Raw genomic sequence first — 17327 nt, 5'->3', positions numbered from 1 at the left:
TCCTATAGTTGCCCCCCACAGTATAATACCCCATAGTGCTTCCACACAGTATAATGCCAAATAGCTGCTCCCATATAATATAAAACCCCATAGCTGCCCCCATACAGTATAATGCCCCCATAGATGCCAGGGGTGCCAGGGATTCTGCTCCCGGAGGAACCCCTGACTTCACTGCCCCTATATAGAGAGTGATGTTAGGGGCTTTGAGATGTCGGAACCCGTCGACAACACTCTGGCCAGGGATTCCACTCCTGGAGGAGCCGCTGATGTCACTGTCTATGTATGGACAGTAGAAAATTACCACAGCACTGGACCACAAGTGGGTGCACGCCTCAATAGGACCGGATCCGCGGTCCCCAATATCAGATAGACAAAATAGATGAGGAGACAGCACTTCCAAAATATGTCAGCTTTTTAATCACCCGTGCGACGTTTCAGTCCAGCAGGACTTTTCTCAAGCATGCTTGAGAAAAGTCCTGCTGGACTGAAACGTGGCACGGGTGATTAAAAAGCTGACATATTTTGGAAGTGCTGTCTCCTCGTCTATTTTGTCTATATGTATGGACAGTGACATCAAGGGCATTCCCAAGACAGAAGTTCCCGGCCAGTTCTCAAAGAGTGAAGGAGATCCCTGTTAGTGCCGAGCGGTTCATGGCTGCTTCACACAGTGAATGCTGAAGCAGGCAGCTGACAGTGCCTTGCTTCAGCATTGCATTCAACTGTATCTGCATCCTGTAGACGCAGATACAGTTGACACCAGGATAAACCACCGGCCGCCCGGGACAGCGGGACACGGCCCGCAATCTGGGACTGTCCAGCTGAAACCAGATCGGTTGGAAGGAAGTCTTTCATTGTCCCTGCCTGCTGCCAAACTTCTGCACTGGATCGCAACTCCTTCACCAACAAGTCTGCATGGTATCACTGAAGTCCATTCCTGCTACTCTGTGCTATATTCGCATCACTAAACACAATTTGTCTATAAGGCCATTAACCCTATTTTCCACACTAGTAACAGAAGGTATTGAATTGTTCTATTCACATAACTCCTAATAATGAAAATAATCTTTATTAAAGGCACATAGCCTATATTCTGAAATCATCCCATGAGCCCAGAAACGTTATCATTCATATAGATGTAATAAAGGTTATTTTCATTATTAGGAATTTTGTGTGAACAGAACAATTCAACACCTTCTGTTAGTAGTGTGGAAAATAGGGTTAGTTACATTATAGGCAAATTGTGTTTTGTCATAAAATTTATTTGCCACCTACTACGACAAATATATTTATTTTTATACATTTTTTGTTTATTGTATTAGATATTTGCATCACTGTCGCTGAGACATCACCCAAGTTCCAGCTATGCTATCCAGGGACCGGCATTCAGGTACACTTGTGGGCTTATATACCAAGTGTTACAGAGTTCATGTGACATCATCAGTAAAATGGCTGATTTATATGTCTACAGTGCGGTAGTGACACATGTAGGGATAGTGACATCAGTGATCATAACTTATATACTGTGAGGAGCAACAATGCATTATTTGATATTAGTGCAGTGTGAGATGATTGCAAGGTGAGTGACATTATGAGATTAAGTGAATGTTGTCCACTAACTGTGTGAGTAGCAGTGTGTGGCACGGTGGCATAACTTCAGCTCCAAGGCCCCAATGCAAACTCTGTAAAAGAGCCCCCAGCCTTGTATGTGCCATTTATCATACTGGTGTCTGCTTTTGTGGTAGAAGTACCCATTGGGCCTGCATGGGTACCACGGTTATGGGTGCGATTGCTACCTCTGCACTCTCTTTAGTCATGCCCCTGGTGTGACATCAGTGAGTGAAGTCAATGCAGTATTATGGTGTATTACATCAGTGTCAGTGTGAGTTATATATGTGGGTTGTGAGTTATAGTGTCAGGGCAGTGTTAGTGATATTAAGTCACGTGTGAGCAGTGCATTGTAAGAGCCTATCAAAATGCAGGTAACCTCTCCATATGTACATATGTATACACTGAGCCACATGAGCTCAATTAAGGTTGATTCTGAAGTTCCTCCACTAATTTAATCTACTGAAACAAATTAAGTAAAATGAACAACCAATATAAAAAAAGATTTCCAAAAAAGTTTGTGTTTGTTTGTTTGTTTGTTGGTTTGTTTGTTTGTTTTTATATATTAGAAATTTATACTGTATTTTTTTTACACATACATTTATGAATATGGATTTTTGCTGGCCTAATTCTGCAGAGTACAAAAGATTTAAGAATTTTTTGTGAACCTGGATCAATTCACAAATTAATTTCAAACATGAAATTCAGCAACATTTGCAAACCAGATAAATCAATTCTTTTTGCTCTCCTTGTTAAAAGAAAACTTTTTACAGTAGAGGTGACGTGGTCTTCTAATGAATAGCAATAAGACGGGTAGCCCTGTGGACCAGTGAGTAATGCAACTGATTGCATATGATCAGTGTAATATCTTTATAAAGTTTCTATCTTCTCCCTATGCTTACAGTTTTCTCCAATTGATCTTAGTTTTCACATACTCCAAAAACATACTAAAATCTTGGCTTGCTAAGGAAAATGCCCCTTATATTTTTCCCATAACTTGTATTTTTCCGATACTCCAAAAACATACTAACATACTGGCTTGCTAAGGAAAATGCCCATTGTACAGGTCTGTAATTGGAAAACGGACAGACTCCAGTTATTACAATATGTATACAGTACTTTCAATACAGTTGTGCCCAGTGGATGATTACCAAAGGGGCGGTACACCACCAACCCAGCCGGCATTCACCTCAGGAGGCCAGTGCCGGCAATTATTTTTCACCAGCAATGCAAATTGTCAATATTTAAAAAAAAAAAAAACCCTGGTTAGCATTCCAACAACCAAGGCAGAAACTGAATTTCAGGACTGAAATGCCTGACACAGGCAAGTCACCAATCCCCAACAGACACGTCAGGAAAGATGATGAGGGAACAGATCAATTGTGGGTTCTTATGAATCAGAGAAAGGAGGTAGAGTCAAGGAGCTAGACTCTGTCAAGTGGCTAGAATGCTTTCCTGCTTCTTCCTGCTTTCAGTTGCGCCCAGGAGTGGAATTAAGGAACAGGGAGAGGTAAGTATCTGCACATCTTGATCTGTATAAAGGGGTAGTCTGGTCTGAGGTCTGTATGAAGGGGGTCTGTGTTAAAGAGGAGTCTGGCCTGGGGTTTGTATTAAAATGGGGTCTGTGCTCTGCATAAAATTGATCTGTATTAAATGGGGGTCTAATCCGGGGGCCGTATTAAGGAGGTCGGTGGTCTGTATAAGGACTGGTACAAAGGGGGCCTGGTCTGCGGTCTGTGTTAAGGGAGATCTGATCTGGGGTCTGCATTTAGAGCCAACTTTATTTTTTTAGGGATTACGGTCTTCGGTCTTTTTCTTCATGGGTCTGTAAGGGGTCAATATAGTTGGTCTAGACTCTGTATTTATTTATTGTGTTTGTGGGGGGCCTAGTCTGGGGACTATATTTATTTTGGGGGTTTGTTCTTGGGTCTGAAATTTATAGAGAGTCTGGTCAGTGGTCCGTATGTAGGGGGTCTGGTCTGGGTCTGTTTTAGTGAAGGGGGTCTAGTCTGGGGTCTGTATTTAGGGGTTGTGGTCTGTATTTATTTAGGATGTCTGGTCTGGGGTCTGAATTTATTTGCATTGAAACAGAGGCTAGGGTTGGCTGTAGAAGCACAGGGGCCAAAAATGTTATAGCAGGAAACTCTGCATCTGTCATGAGAAGTCGTCATAGCGGTCTGGGCTGAATGGAGAAGAAAAGGAAAGAGAATGTCTATAATCAGAGAAGATGTCACCTGTGAGTCACTTGATTTAAGGAGGAGCTGTCCCCTCTCCTAACATGTCTGTTATAGTAAATCCTTGTATTTCACAAAAAGTCTCTATGTAGCCAAATTTGCAACTGTCTGTAACCATTCCCTTTGTCAAGAGGATGTGTCGCTACACAGTGTGATTCTGGCAGCAATGATCGGAAATTGTCAGTACGTAGGCACACAGCCCCTTGACATGTGAAATGGTAACACCAAATTGTCAATGCTAGCACACAAAGGTGGTGTTCACTATAAATACGGTGTGGCAGGGAGGCAGGGAGTGGGAGGCAAGTTTGTGGAACAGTCCAGTGCCTATGGTCTACTTAATTTGCCACTGGTTGTGTTAGACTGAGTTTTTCATTGCAGCAGAGCTGAATATGTCATTTGATACTAATAAGTGCTACATCAGAATCTGTTATCTATTACTGTGCTTTCCATATGATTGCTGGTAAACCGACTAAGACACAGCCAATGGCAGACTATCAAAAAATGTTCCAAGCAATCTGCTATGGGATAATTTTTGTTGTATGCAGAACTACGAGGATTTTTTGGACCATCGAAGTCGGATTAGAGGAACTTTGCTGTACTATTTACTAACACCGTTATTTAACCCATAAATTAGTTACTCAACACATACAGTATTTATTGGAAATAACTGAGCTTTTGAAAAAATCTAAACCATTTTTATATTCCTGAATATAGCTCATACATGGGATGTATTAGACTTTGAAACTTCTAAATATAGCAAATCCCTAGGTCACTCCAATCTGTAAAATTTCCAAAGTGATCTTGAATGTGTCATTTTAGCCTTTGTGTCTGTCCTTATTTAGTGTTGTATTGATCGTTCTGTGTTGACTGAAAGGAACTTGTGGTTTTTGGGTTTAGCTTACATCTTTGTCATTGGTTCATCTTCAATATCTTATTCTAAGTAATTTCAGTGTCTGTTGTCCTTAAAAGCCACTAAAAACAAAAGGTCATTAAGCAAACAACATTCAGTAAAGCCTAGCAGTATATTCAAGAAAAACTATAGCAGAGTAAATGAGTATAAGGGCACGTTCAGACGTGGCAGAATTTTTCTGCTGCAAATGTTGGTGCAGATTTGGGGCAATTACGCAACGAATCTGCACCAACATTTGCATACTTAACAGGTAATTCAGACGTTGCAGATATCACAGCGGACTTGCCACGGATTTCAGTTTTTGCATTGCAAAGGCTGAAATCCGCAGTGAAATTCCGCTTCTCCGCAATGGAAAGAGCATGCTGCGGAGGGAAAATTCTGCACCACAGCCTAATTTCCGCACAGTTATTTTCTGCAAAGTCTGAACTAACTTTCCTTAAAATGTATAGAAACAAATGTAAAAAACGTCCGCTCCAGAATTCCACTGCGGACTGTCCCCAGCGGAATTCAACAGCAATTCCGCCACGTGTGAATATGCCCTAAGAGTGCAATACCTTCCTATAAATAAGGGTGAAATAATAGTACACTCTTACCTAATAGCATGTACTACAATATACTCTCCGAATTCTGTTGTCCGAGACCATGGCTGCAGGATTATGGAAATGGGGGCAGTGTTTGTGACCTCATATTCTTAGGCGGAATTCACACGACTGGGTTTCCCGGCCGGGTGACGGCCGTTCATAAATCGGCTGTCACCCGGCTGCATTAGGAACAATAGACCCCTAATGGGGCTATTCACACGACCGATTTTTTGACGGGCCGGGAAAATGGGACATGCCCTATTTTCGGCCGGGTGCCCGGCCGCCCGGCTCCCATTGAAGTCTATGGGGCCGGGTAATACACGGCCATCACCGGAATGTGTTCCGAGTGATGGCCGGGTCTACCGTTGCTCGCGCACTCTCTCTCCTCCTCCTCCTCCTCCTCCTCACAGTGCAGAGTGCATGTGAGGAGGAGGAGGAGGGTCTTTTTTTGCTCCCTGTAGGAGTCGGAATCCCCAATCCCCGGCCGGAGATTGGGGATTCCGCTACAGGAGAAGTGCGTGACTACACTGTCCATATATGGACACAGCGATGTCACTCACTTCTGCAGCGGAATCCCCGACTCTATGGCCGGGGATTCCGCTACAGGAGAAATGAGTGACTACACTGTCCATATATGGACACAGCGATGTCACTCACTTCTGCAGCGGAATCCCGACTCTATGGCCGGGGATTCCGCTACAGGAGAAGTGCGTGACTACACTGTCCATATATGGACACAGCGATGTCACTCACTTCTGCAGCGGAATCCCGACTCTATGGCCGGGGATTCCGCTACAGGAGAAGTGCGTGACTACACTGTCCATATATGGACACAGCGATGTCACTCACTTCTGCAGCGGAATCCCCGACTCTATGGCCGGGGATTCCGCTACAGGAGAAGTGAGTGACTACACTGTCCATATATGGACTCAGCGAAGTCACTCACTTCTGAAGCGGAATTCCCGACCTGTGGCAGGGAATTCCTCTCCAGGAGAAGTCAGTGACTACACTGTCCATATATGGACATTGAAGTCAGTGACTTCTCCTGGAAGGAGGGAGGATGGGTGCAACCTACAGGGGGCTGTGTGGCATCACCTACAGGGGACTTGGTGGCATCACCTACAGGGGGCTGGGTGGCATCACCTACAGGGGGCAGGGTGGCATCCCTACAGGGGGCAGGGTGGCATCACCTACAGGGGGGCAGGGTGGCATCGCCTGCAGAGGGCAGGGTGGCATCGCCTGCAGGGGGCTGGGTGGCATCACCTACAGGTGGATGGGTGGCATCACCTACAGGGGGCAGGGTGGCATCGCCTGCAAGGGGCTGTGTGGCATCACCTACAGGGGGCTGTGTGGCATTACCTACAGGGGACTTGGTGGCATTACCTACAGGGGATTTGGTGGCATTACCTACAGGGGGCTGTGTGGCATTACATACAGGGGGCTGTGTGGCATTACCTACAGGGGGCAGGGTGGCATTACCTACAGGGGGCAGGGTGGCAATACCTGCAGGGGGCTGGGTGGCGTTACCTGCAGGGGGCTGGGTGGCATTACCTGCAGGGGGCTGGGTGGCATTACCTACAGGGGGCTGGGTGGCATTACCTACAGGGGGCTGGGTGGCATCACCTACGGGGGCAGATAAAAGAAGATCAGCAGCACAGGACAATTTTAATTCTCTCGAACGGGTGCACGTCTCCCAGGCCACAGTCCAAGAGTGACCCCTCAGTCAGGATAGGAAGAAATTGAGACAGCACTCCAAAATATTCAAAGATAAAGATCCTTTATTCCACGTGTGCAACGTTTCAGCTCAGTGTGAGCCTTTCTCAAGCACCTACGGGGGCAGGGTGGCATCACCTACAGGGGGCAGGGTGGTATCGCCTACAGGGGGCAGGGTGGCATCGCCTACAGGGGGTAGGGTGGCATCGCCTGCAGGGAATGGGTGGCATCACCTACAGGGGGCTGGGTGGCATCACCTACAGGGGGCTGTGTGTGGCAACAAATTTAAATGAAATTCATCTAATTAAAAAACGGTCAGGGAAAAAAACGGATGCAAATCGGGTCCAAATCGGCCGGTAAAAACGGCAACACGGCCCAGAACAGAATCGGCACGGATGCAAACCGGCCGGGAAAATCGGCCAAAAATGTCCGATTTTCCCGGCCGACACTCGGACCCTGTCATGTGAATGAGGCCTAAGGGTATGCTCAGACGTACACGTTTCTCCATTGCTTTCCACAGCTTTTTGGTGACGTTCGTTTACACGTTGCGGAAAACTCCGCTGCGGACCAGAGGCTGCGGTGCGGAATTTTGTGTCCGCAGCATACACTGGTTGTTGCAGACGTGTAGCGGACTTGTTGCAGACTGCAGTCTGCAGATGTTATGTGTGCTGCGTAGCGTATTGGTTTTACGAACATGATAGTTCTTCATTCTGGCTGGACCTATGTATTTCTAGGTCTACAGCCAGACTGAGGAAGTCAATGGGGCTCCCGTAATTACGGGTGACTACGTGTGTGCACCCGTAATTACGGGAGCGTTGCTAGGCGACGTCAGTATGCTTGATAAAGGTCCTATAGCAGGACGGAAACGGTGCAGCTTGCGCTGGCTTAATAAACCCCCATTTTATTTCACTAACACGGAGTGCTGTGGGATTTTCTTCAATATTGATCTATATCCTCTGGATCGGGATTACCTGCTTGCACCTGAGACCATCTTGGAATTGCATTTTGAGTGCTGCTGCTCTTCCATTGTATATATATATATATATATATATATATATATATATATATATATATATATATAAATAACTGTGTATCAGTGCGTTTGGTGCGACAATCAAATTACTTTTTATTAGTGCTGAAACCTGCATCCGTCAAGTCAGTGGGACATAACTTAGATGTGATCGATAACAGGTGGATCCTGCGTGTCAGAAACCCGCTGATACTGAAACCGTCAGTACCGCTGACGTGACAGATTGAGGTCTTAGCGCAACATACAGCTGCTCTGTATACAGGATGCAAGGCAGCTGTATATCAAATAGTTACAATTATTTTGAATAAAAAGTAGTTAGAAAGTTGTACCAAACACACTGATACAGTGTTTTATAAAAAAAAATAATAATAAAAACACTTTTTCAAAGGTGTACATAGCCTTTGGGCCCTGTTCACACAAAGTTTTTTGCCGTGTTTTTTGCCGCAGAATCCACACCAAAAACGGCCGAAAACGCCTCCCATTGATTTCAATATGAGGTGGAGGCAGTTTTTTCCCGTGAGAAAAAAAACCTGCAGGAAAGAAGCGTCATGCCCTTCCTTCGGGCATTTCCATTTCTGACCTACCATTGACATCAATGGGAGGCAGAGAAAGCTGTTTTCGCAATGTATTTTACCCGGGGCGCTCAATGGCCGCGACCAAAAAACACAGTGGCAAAAGCGGCAAACCGAGTGCAGGCAGGTCAAAATCTTCCTCAAAATTCTATTTTTCCACCTCAAAAAACTCTGTGTGAACATGGCCTAAAGTTACTGGAGGAGGTAAATATTGATGTATAAAGACAGAACACATGGCAGAAGCAGGAAACAGAAAGTCGCAAAAGAGTCCAAACAAATATTGAATAATTTGTTTTGCTGTTTTTTGATTTGCCAAAAGAGATTATTGGGGGAAGGGGAGCCAGCATATACGTTCTTTAGCGCATATGGCATTTTGTATTTAAATCTGGTCATCACAATTTTAAGGGGATCTTAAGTGCATGTAAGGGTATGTGCACACACACTAATTACGTCCGTAATTGACGGACGTATTTCGGCCGCAAGTACCGGACCGAACACAGTGCAGGGAGCCGGGCTCCTAGCATCATAGTTATATACGATGCCTCGCTGCAGGACAACTGTCCCGTACTGTAATCATGTTTTCAGTACGGGACAGTAGTTCCACGGAGAGGCAGGGACTCCTAGCATCGTACATAAGTATGATGCTAGGAGCCCGGCTCCCTGCACTGTGTTCGGTCCACTACTTGCGGCCGAAATACGTCCGTCAATTACGGACGTAATTAGTGTGTGTGCACATACCCTAATAGTATAAACGGATCTGGTTAGGTTCTCTGTATTTACCATAGTTCAATGAGTGAATAAAATTCAGTCGTGTGATAGAAAGTAATATTTGTACTGACAATTTAACAATTATTTAAAGGAAAAGTTCATGACAAAACTTTATCTTTTACTGTAAACATATAAATGTTCCAAACTTTTTAAAAGTGTCTTTGAGATTTACTTACCGCTGTCCTCACATGCATGCTAAAGAGATTCATAATACTTTCCTCTGACAGCCTGTAATAACTTCCAGATCTTGACTAGAATTGATTTAAGTAATATCCATTTAATGACACATCAAGACTGCTGAAATGGCAAAGTTTAATCTGTCATGTACTTTTAAATATTTATTTTACTGCGTTGAAAAATAAAAATAATTTATTAAAAAGATTAAAATGTGTATTTATGAAGCTGAAAAAAAATATATATATTTTTTCACTGAATTGACTTGGAAAGAACATTGAACATTTATTTTTGTTCTTCAATTTTTTTGGTGCATCATTCCAAACAGAACAATTATGGACAATTGCACAAGACCAGAATGAATTATTTGAACATTTATGTACTTCAATCATTTCTCTCTCCAATTCATTTTAAAATGTTTGCTGCAATCATAAGAAACCTGATGGACCAGTGTCTAGGATGTAAAACTGATATTATAATGTGTGTCAATATTATTAATGTAACTTATCACTTTTGGGAAATTTTCTACCATTCTCATTGTTCAGGTGACTGATTCGGCCATTGGAAACTAGCTTTTGCAAAGTCATACAGATGTTACAAGCTCTGCTGTGATTTTAGGATGTTTTTACGATAATTTGATAAGTATGCTAAGAGCTTGTAGGGAATGTCAATAGTCTGCAATCCACTCAAGCTTTAACATTTTACTTAAAGCATACCTAACCTTTCATGTGACTTTTTAAAGTAAGCTGTCATATGTGTGTACATGATGAATAACCCTTTATTTGGGCCATTACATAACGTGTGGCATTTTTTAGCAGATTTCCCCTCTGCAGGCCATATCTCTAATTCTCAGTTGTCTCTGAGCTAGTGGGCAGGGCCTAATGGCTTTCATATTTTCTATACTTCACACATATAAGAGGAGAATCGATGCTCTCCTATCTCTATCTATCACATATATACTGTAAATATAGAAGCTGAGGCTTTATGGAGGAAATTATGCCGCAGTACAGACCAGTGTAGCTGAGAATCCAGCACTGGGGTTGAATAGAATACTTACCTGCAGCTTGTGTCTTTCTCACTCTGCTACTGCTTCCTCCATCTGTTCACCCCTGCCCTCTACATAGACTTACATGCATTTTACTGCTTCACTCTCTCTCTCTCCCTGCTCCTTCCTTCTGCTCCCCCTCCCTTCTCTACAGAGTTCTTTGGACAGGCAGTGAAATTACACACCCCCACTTTCTACATCCCGTCAATTCTACTCTGTAACCAGGGACGGAATTAGCTTAACAACAGGGGGTGGACAGCAGATTACAGGAAAGAAGGCATCTAGTGGCAGTAAAATCAAACAGAATTTGCATGGATAAAACAACTACATTTTAACAGGAAGTAAATTAGAAAGGTGACTTATATCAGGTATACTATTAGATTAGCATATGTTGTTTGAAAAATTATTGTCCATTTAAGTAAAGATAAGGGTAGAAATTTGCAAAGGAATAATCTAGCCAAAAATGAAAAATCAGTTCTTACTCCCACTAACTCGTCTATTACTTACCTGAGATCCCTTATAAATCAGTATGATGTTTCTGCTCGCACTTGTTCCTTTAGGCTGCCTAACTGTCAATGGTCCATACTATGTGAATAAATATGACTCCACAGGATCCGTTATTCTTAAAGATGTTGTCCAAAATTAGAAAAGTGTGTACTTGTTTTCCAGGAACATTCCCATGCCTCTCCATAGGCTATGTCTGGTACTGCAGTTTATTTAGAAAAATTGCTGAGGCAATAGGAACCTGCTTTTTTCCCAACTACTTACTAACTAATAGAATAGGATAGTACAATAAATGAAATTTTATTAAATTAGGGACAAACAACATGAAAATTTAAAACTACAATGTGTACTAGCAATTTGCAGACATAAATCTGTCTATAGAACTTGAGAGATATAACCCAATGCAAAGTTGACACTGAGTATAACTGCTAGCTATAGTCAATTATATGAAGAATCAGCTCCAGTTAACATTGAACTAAAAGACTAGTATAGCCCACCCCCCCCCCTCCCGACATGTTTCGCCAGTACATGTTCCCCTGTCTATAGAGCACCATATACAGGGGTGGGCTATATAGTATATAGTCCCCTGTAAATATAGCCCACCCCTGTATATGGTGCTCCATAGATAGCCCACCCCAGTATAAAGCCCCCCCTGGAGATATAGTCGCCCTGTATATAGCCCAGCCCTGTAGATATAGCCCAGCCCTGTAGATATAGCCCCCTGTAGATATATTCCCCCTGTGTATAGCCCACCCCTGTGTATAGCCCCCCTCTGTAGATATAGCCCACCCCTGTAGATATAGCCCCCCTGTGTATAGTCCAGCCCTGTGTATAGCCCAGCCCTGTCAATAGCCCAGCCCTGTGTATAGCCCAGCCCTGTGTATAGCCCAGCCCTGTAGATATGGTCCCCCTGTAGATATGGTCCCCCTGTAGATATGGTCCCTCTGTAGATAGCCCACCCCTGTAGATAGCCCACCCCTGTATATAGTCCCCCTGTAGATATAGCCCACCCCTGAATATAGTCCCCCTGTAGATATAGCCCACCCCTGTATATAGTATCCCACAAATAGCTCCCCCTATAGTGCTCCACAGAAAGCCCACCCCTGTATATAGCCCCCTTGTACATATAGTCCACCCCTGTATATAGTGCTCCACAGATAGCCCACCCTTGTATATAGTATATACAGGGGTGAGCTATCTGTGGAGCACTATATACAGGGGTGGACTATCTAGTGGAGCACTATATACAGGGGTGGACTATATGTACAAGGGGGCTATATACAGGGGTGAGCTATCTGTGAAACACTATATACAGGGGTGGACTATATGTGGAGCAGTATATACAGGGGTGGGCTATATCTACAGGGGGGCTACATACATGGTTGGGCTATCTGTAGAGCTCTATATACAGAGGTGGGCTATATCTACAGGGGGCTATATACAGGGGTGGGCTATCTGTAGAGCACTATAGGGGGAGTTATTTGTGGGACACTATATACAAGGGTGGTCTATATGGGGGCACTATCTACAGGGGCTCTATGGCAGGCACTATCTACAGGGGGCACAGTGTGTGTGTGGGACACGGTGTATGGTGCTATTATAATTAGAGGTGCAGTGTATGGCACTATTATATTTAGGGGCGTAGTGTGTGGTATAATGATAACTTTATATTTATTTATAGGTGCAGAAATGTTGGAAAAGTGAGAAGCTGAAGGCATGTGAGCGGCAAACTGCAGAAATGGACCGGGAGAAGTCATCATAGAGGTCTGGATCGGATGGAGAAAAAGAACTAGAATCTGAGACGTCACTGGTGAGTCACTTAATTTAAATGTTTATTCTGCCTCTAATCAGCACTATAGTCACTGTACGATCTGCAGCGAGATGATGGGTGGTGTGATTATGATAGGATTTATTTTTTGTGAAACGGCATCTCCCAGCATATCCTTACCATTGTTCGGGCCATGCTGGGAGCTGTAGTTTTACGCCGTACACACCTATACGGCAGGGGTTGCACTAAATTGAGCTGTATTTGTTCTGGGGCTGTATATATGTACCGAGCTTGGTTCTGGTGTTGTGTATAGAACCATATTGCTTGTGAAATGTACAAATAATTTTATGCTCGCGTTACATAAAAAGAAATGACACGTCGATTGGTTGAGAAAACAAACACGGCGAAGGGGAAGGAGATGTCGGGAAAGAGGTTGGGGGGGGGGCGCCAAACTGAATCTTTGCCCCGGGTACTGGAGAACCTAGCTACGCCTCTGGACCGATCCATACATGTTTCTGTGCCTGGTATCATTACCCAGCCCAAAATGAATGGGGCTGAGCGAAACATGCAGACTTAGGCCCCATGCACACAACCGTAAAACCGCGGATCGTCATACGGTCCGCGGTTTTACGGACCCATTCAGTTCCATAGGCCGCAGACACCTTTCCGTATCGCTACGGATGGGTGTCCGTGCCGTAGAACTGTGCCGGGAATTATGGAGCATGTCAGTTTTTTTGTTTTTTACGGGCCGTGCTCCCATACTTTCGCTGGCCGTGATTACGGGCACGGTCGTGTGCATGGGGCCAAACAGATGTGTCTTGAGTGACCGTTTTCCATTTATACTTCGTACTGCTGATTGTCAGGTGTCCCAGGGATCAGACCCCCACCGATCAAATATTGTTCTAAGAATAGGCCATAAATGTTTTAGTCCCTGAGAACCTCTTTAAAGAGCTACGTACTTGCTGTTTGGTGACTGTGAAAAATGTTTGTGCGCTTATGGGTTATGGCTGATCGGAGTGTATATCACATTTAAAGAATACAAACTTCTATAAGCTGCACTCAGCAGTCTGTAGATAAAACAGAGTGACATCATGTGTAATACGAATTTCCCTCCAAGAAAATTTTGGGGGCTCTGTTACAAATATGAATAAAAGGATAAAGTTGCAGTACAGGAACTGGGCGCCAGACACATCAATGCAGCATTCCGGATTTATTTGCCTGGCATCCAGTCCCTGTACTGCAGTTTTTTAGCATTTTATGCATTCTTATTCCCACACTGGAGTTTCCTCAAGCAGGATTAGTGGGAGGCAGTCGGCAGAACATACGTGCTATCAAGTAGCGTTGTGCCTATGTCAGCCCAACCTGAATACGTGAGTGAATCTCTGTTATCTATACAACGCCAAAAACAACAGCATATCCTAGATGATATTACCTAAGGAAAAGCTTCGTCTTTGTTCTTTTTCTTCTATATTCTATTGCAAATATGGCCCTGCCTGCTGTCAGGAGCAATGGAAATTTACTGTGATTTCAATTTAAATTCTAAAACGCAAACCTGTTTAATATTGAATCCAGTAGAGAGGCTGCACTTTATAGTCAGTTATTTTTAGTACATTTGCTTTTTAATTTCTATATCTGATTGATGCAGCGGGCAGATTGTAATAGAAGCCTGCTCTGCCCATCTCCTCTCTCCTCCCTAAACAAAGCTGTCAGAATATTGCTGCAGGGATGGGAAATGCTGCAAATTTCCTGACAGACCCAATGTTCACAGAGATTGTGCAGATGGCAAAGTAAACTCCATATCTGCACAGTCCCTGACATTTTTTTTTGTAATAATGTAACATACAGTTACTAAATAACACCACTATACAAGAAACAAATATTATCACCATACATATTACTATCATACTGTTACTGAGAAAAACTCAGTATACCAAGGCCAATATTACTAATAATACCACTATACAAAGAACAATTAATACCGCGACACACCATGACAACACATTACCACCACATAGTGACTGAGTAATATCAGCATACAGTCATTTAATAAAAAACATTGCACCAAGACCGATATTACCCCATACAGTGACCATACAGTGGTACATACCAGTCCTACACAGGCACTCTGCAGGCCATATAAGTGATTACAGTACAGTTACATTAAGTGACTCACAGGTGACATTTTCCCAGATTGGATTTGTTCACTATGCCTTTTCTTCTCCATCCAGACGAAATTGCCATGAAGACTTCTTCCAGCCACAACTCGTCTCTACAGAGTTTACAGCACAACATAATTGACTCCTCGCTTTGTAAGCAAACCCTCCACCTCTACACAAACTCCTTATTCATAGTGCCTCCAACGGAATTAGTGTCACAGATGATAGTAATGCTCCCCTTGGTGCCCCGCAAAGTAATAGAGCCCCTGATTGTGCTCTCTTTCCATAATGCCTACCCTTTTTCCCCCACACAGTAGTAATGTCCCCATTGAGACCCCTTACAGTATTTATGTTCCCTCCCTCTTTGTACCCCCACATCGTAGTAGTCTTTGTGCTCCCATTTGTAGTCCTAATTTGTGCAGTTACATCTTTTGTCTAACCCCTATTGTTACGCCGTTGATGGTGCTCAACACCAAACAGTTGCTAACACATGGGTGAAGCACACATCAACACTGAAAGAAAACCAAAGGCAATAAACTCACCAGTGGATGAGCAGAACCAAACACTGATGGTAGTAGACGGTGGAGACAATGCATAAATGGAGGGATGGCAGATGAATAACATGCAAGCAGTTAACAGACTAATAGACAGTGGACAATAACTTACAGCACTCACTGACCCTATCTGGATTCTATCCCACAGCAGAGTAAGACAAAAGCTTGGTAGCATAACAAATGCACAGGAAAGGCAAACAAACAAGTGGAACTACTGATCCCAGGGTACACATAAACCACTGTACACAAACTAGAACTCTCAGAGGACCAACATTTCCCACAGAACATAAAAACACATAGACAAGAAACAAAGTCACAAACAAGAATCTGGAAAGAGTTTAGCATATGCCAGAAACAGTATAACCAGCACCTGAGCATTCCAGGCCTGAAGTAGATATAGGCCTAAGAAAAGTACTCCGTCCTAATTAACCAGGCAAAACTAATTGATGACCAAATCTAGACTCAAACCAAAGGCATTGCCTAGAAATTAACAGCAGTCCTGCTGCTAATTGCACAACCCATTAAAGGAGTTGTCCGGACACAGACAACTGATGACCTATCCACAGAATAGGTCATCAGTATATGATCCATGGGGGTCCGACATCCAGACCCAACACCGATCAGCTGCTCTGGCTGCCTCTGAGTGTCGGATGTTATGAAGTGTATCCAAAGTTCGGAGCTGGAAGCAGATGGCTCCGTACAGTGCATAGCAGCTGTGCTGCAGAATTGCAGCTCTGCTCCTTTTCACTTGAATAGGAGCAGAGTTGCAGTACTGCAACTCGGCCACTATTCTGGACTGGAGCCATCTGCTTCCGGCATGGACATCCGGTGTCCGGAGGCACTTGGAGCAGCTGATCGGTGCGGGGTCCTGGGATCCTGATGGTAAGGTCATCAATTGTCGGTGCCTGGACAACCCCTTTAATAATATTTTCTTTGCGCTAATAAAAATAGAATAAAACTTAAACTCACCTGTCCTTATTCCTGTGACAAGGGGCTGGGGCCTCTTCCTATCTCTGCTGTCCATGGCCTAGCGCAGGTGGCACAATACAGTAGCATTGCGCCAGCCCTTTGACATCCTCAGCGTTCTCCCAATCTTTTGTAGGCCACAGGCGTAAAGCATCCTGTGACTTCCATCAAAGTTTTCAACTTAATCCACAGATAAAGTGGTGCTTATCCAGGGCATCGGGCCTAATGGCCCTGATAGTGCCGATTTCTTCCAATAATGATTCCAAACTCAAAGCTGTTGCATCTGTATGCAGCCTTTGTCATAGTAGCCAGAAATTCCCCCACAAAAACTACCCTCTCCAAATCGAATTAAACCCCAAGAATTATGCATACTTAGCTGCATTCCATTGCTTAGATCAAGAACACATCCTTCCAACTGAACCCCGCACTAGGAGCCATCTTCCATAACTGCTTCTAGCCTTATGGATGCAGCCTCAGTACCCTGTTCTATCCTAGGCCTCTATATGAATTATTGTCTGTAACCACTACAGTTAGGTCTTTTCAGAGGCCAGATTCTGTGGTCACTGAGCAGAGGCATAGCTAAAGGCTCATGCGCCATGGTGCAAAACTTCAGCTTGTGTCCCCCCTTTTCTCCCTACCACCAAAAACAAAACACAAATTTTACCCTGTATACATTGTGTATACATCATTTGAGTAAGGCATCAAGTTGTATGAAGCTGTAATATGGCTCCCATAGTCCTGTATGTG

General features: G+C 43.9%; 1 long non-coding RNA gene across 1 annotated transcript in view; it reads left to right on the top strand.

Annotated features, from left to right (window-relative positions):
• The first annotated feature begins 1318 nt into the window (after positions 1–1318).
• The window catches only part of LOC142652984 (uncharacterized), a 51098-nt gene continuing 35089 nt past the window's right edge, over positions 1319–17327 (top strand). The window contains exon 1 of the long non-coding RNA XR_012848005.1: positions 1319–1387. This is a non-coding gene — a long non-coding RNA (uncharacterized LOC142652984). The remainder of the gene's footprint in view (positions 1388–17327) is intronic.

Source organism: Rhinoderma darwinii, chromosome 5 (assembly GCF_050947455.1).
Source record: "Rhinoderma darwinii isolate aRhiDar2 chromosome 5, aRhiDar2.hap1, whole genome shotgun sequence".
NCBI classification, from domain to species: Eukaryota; Metazoa; Chordata; class Amphibia; order Anura; family Rhinodermatidae; genus Rhinoderma; species Rhinoderma darwinii.
Note: the sequence above shows the minus strand (reverse complement) of the source record. Positions and strands in the feature narration are given on the sequence as shown.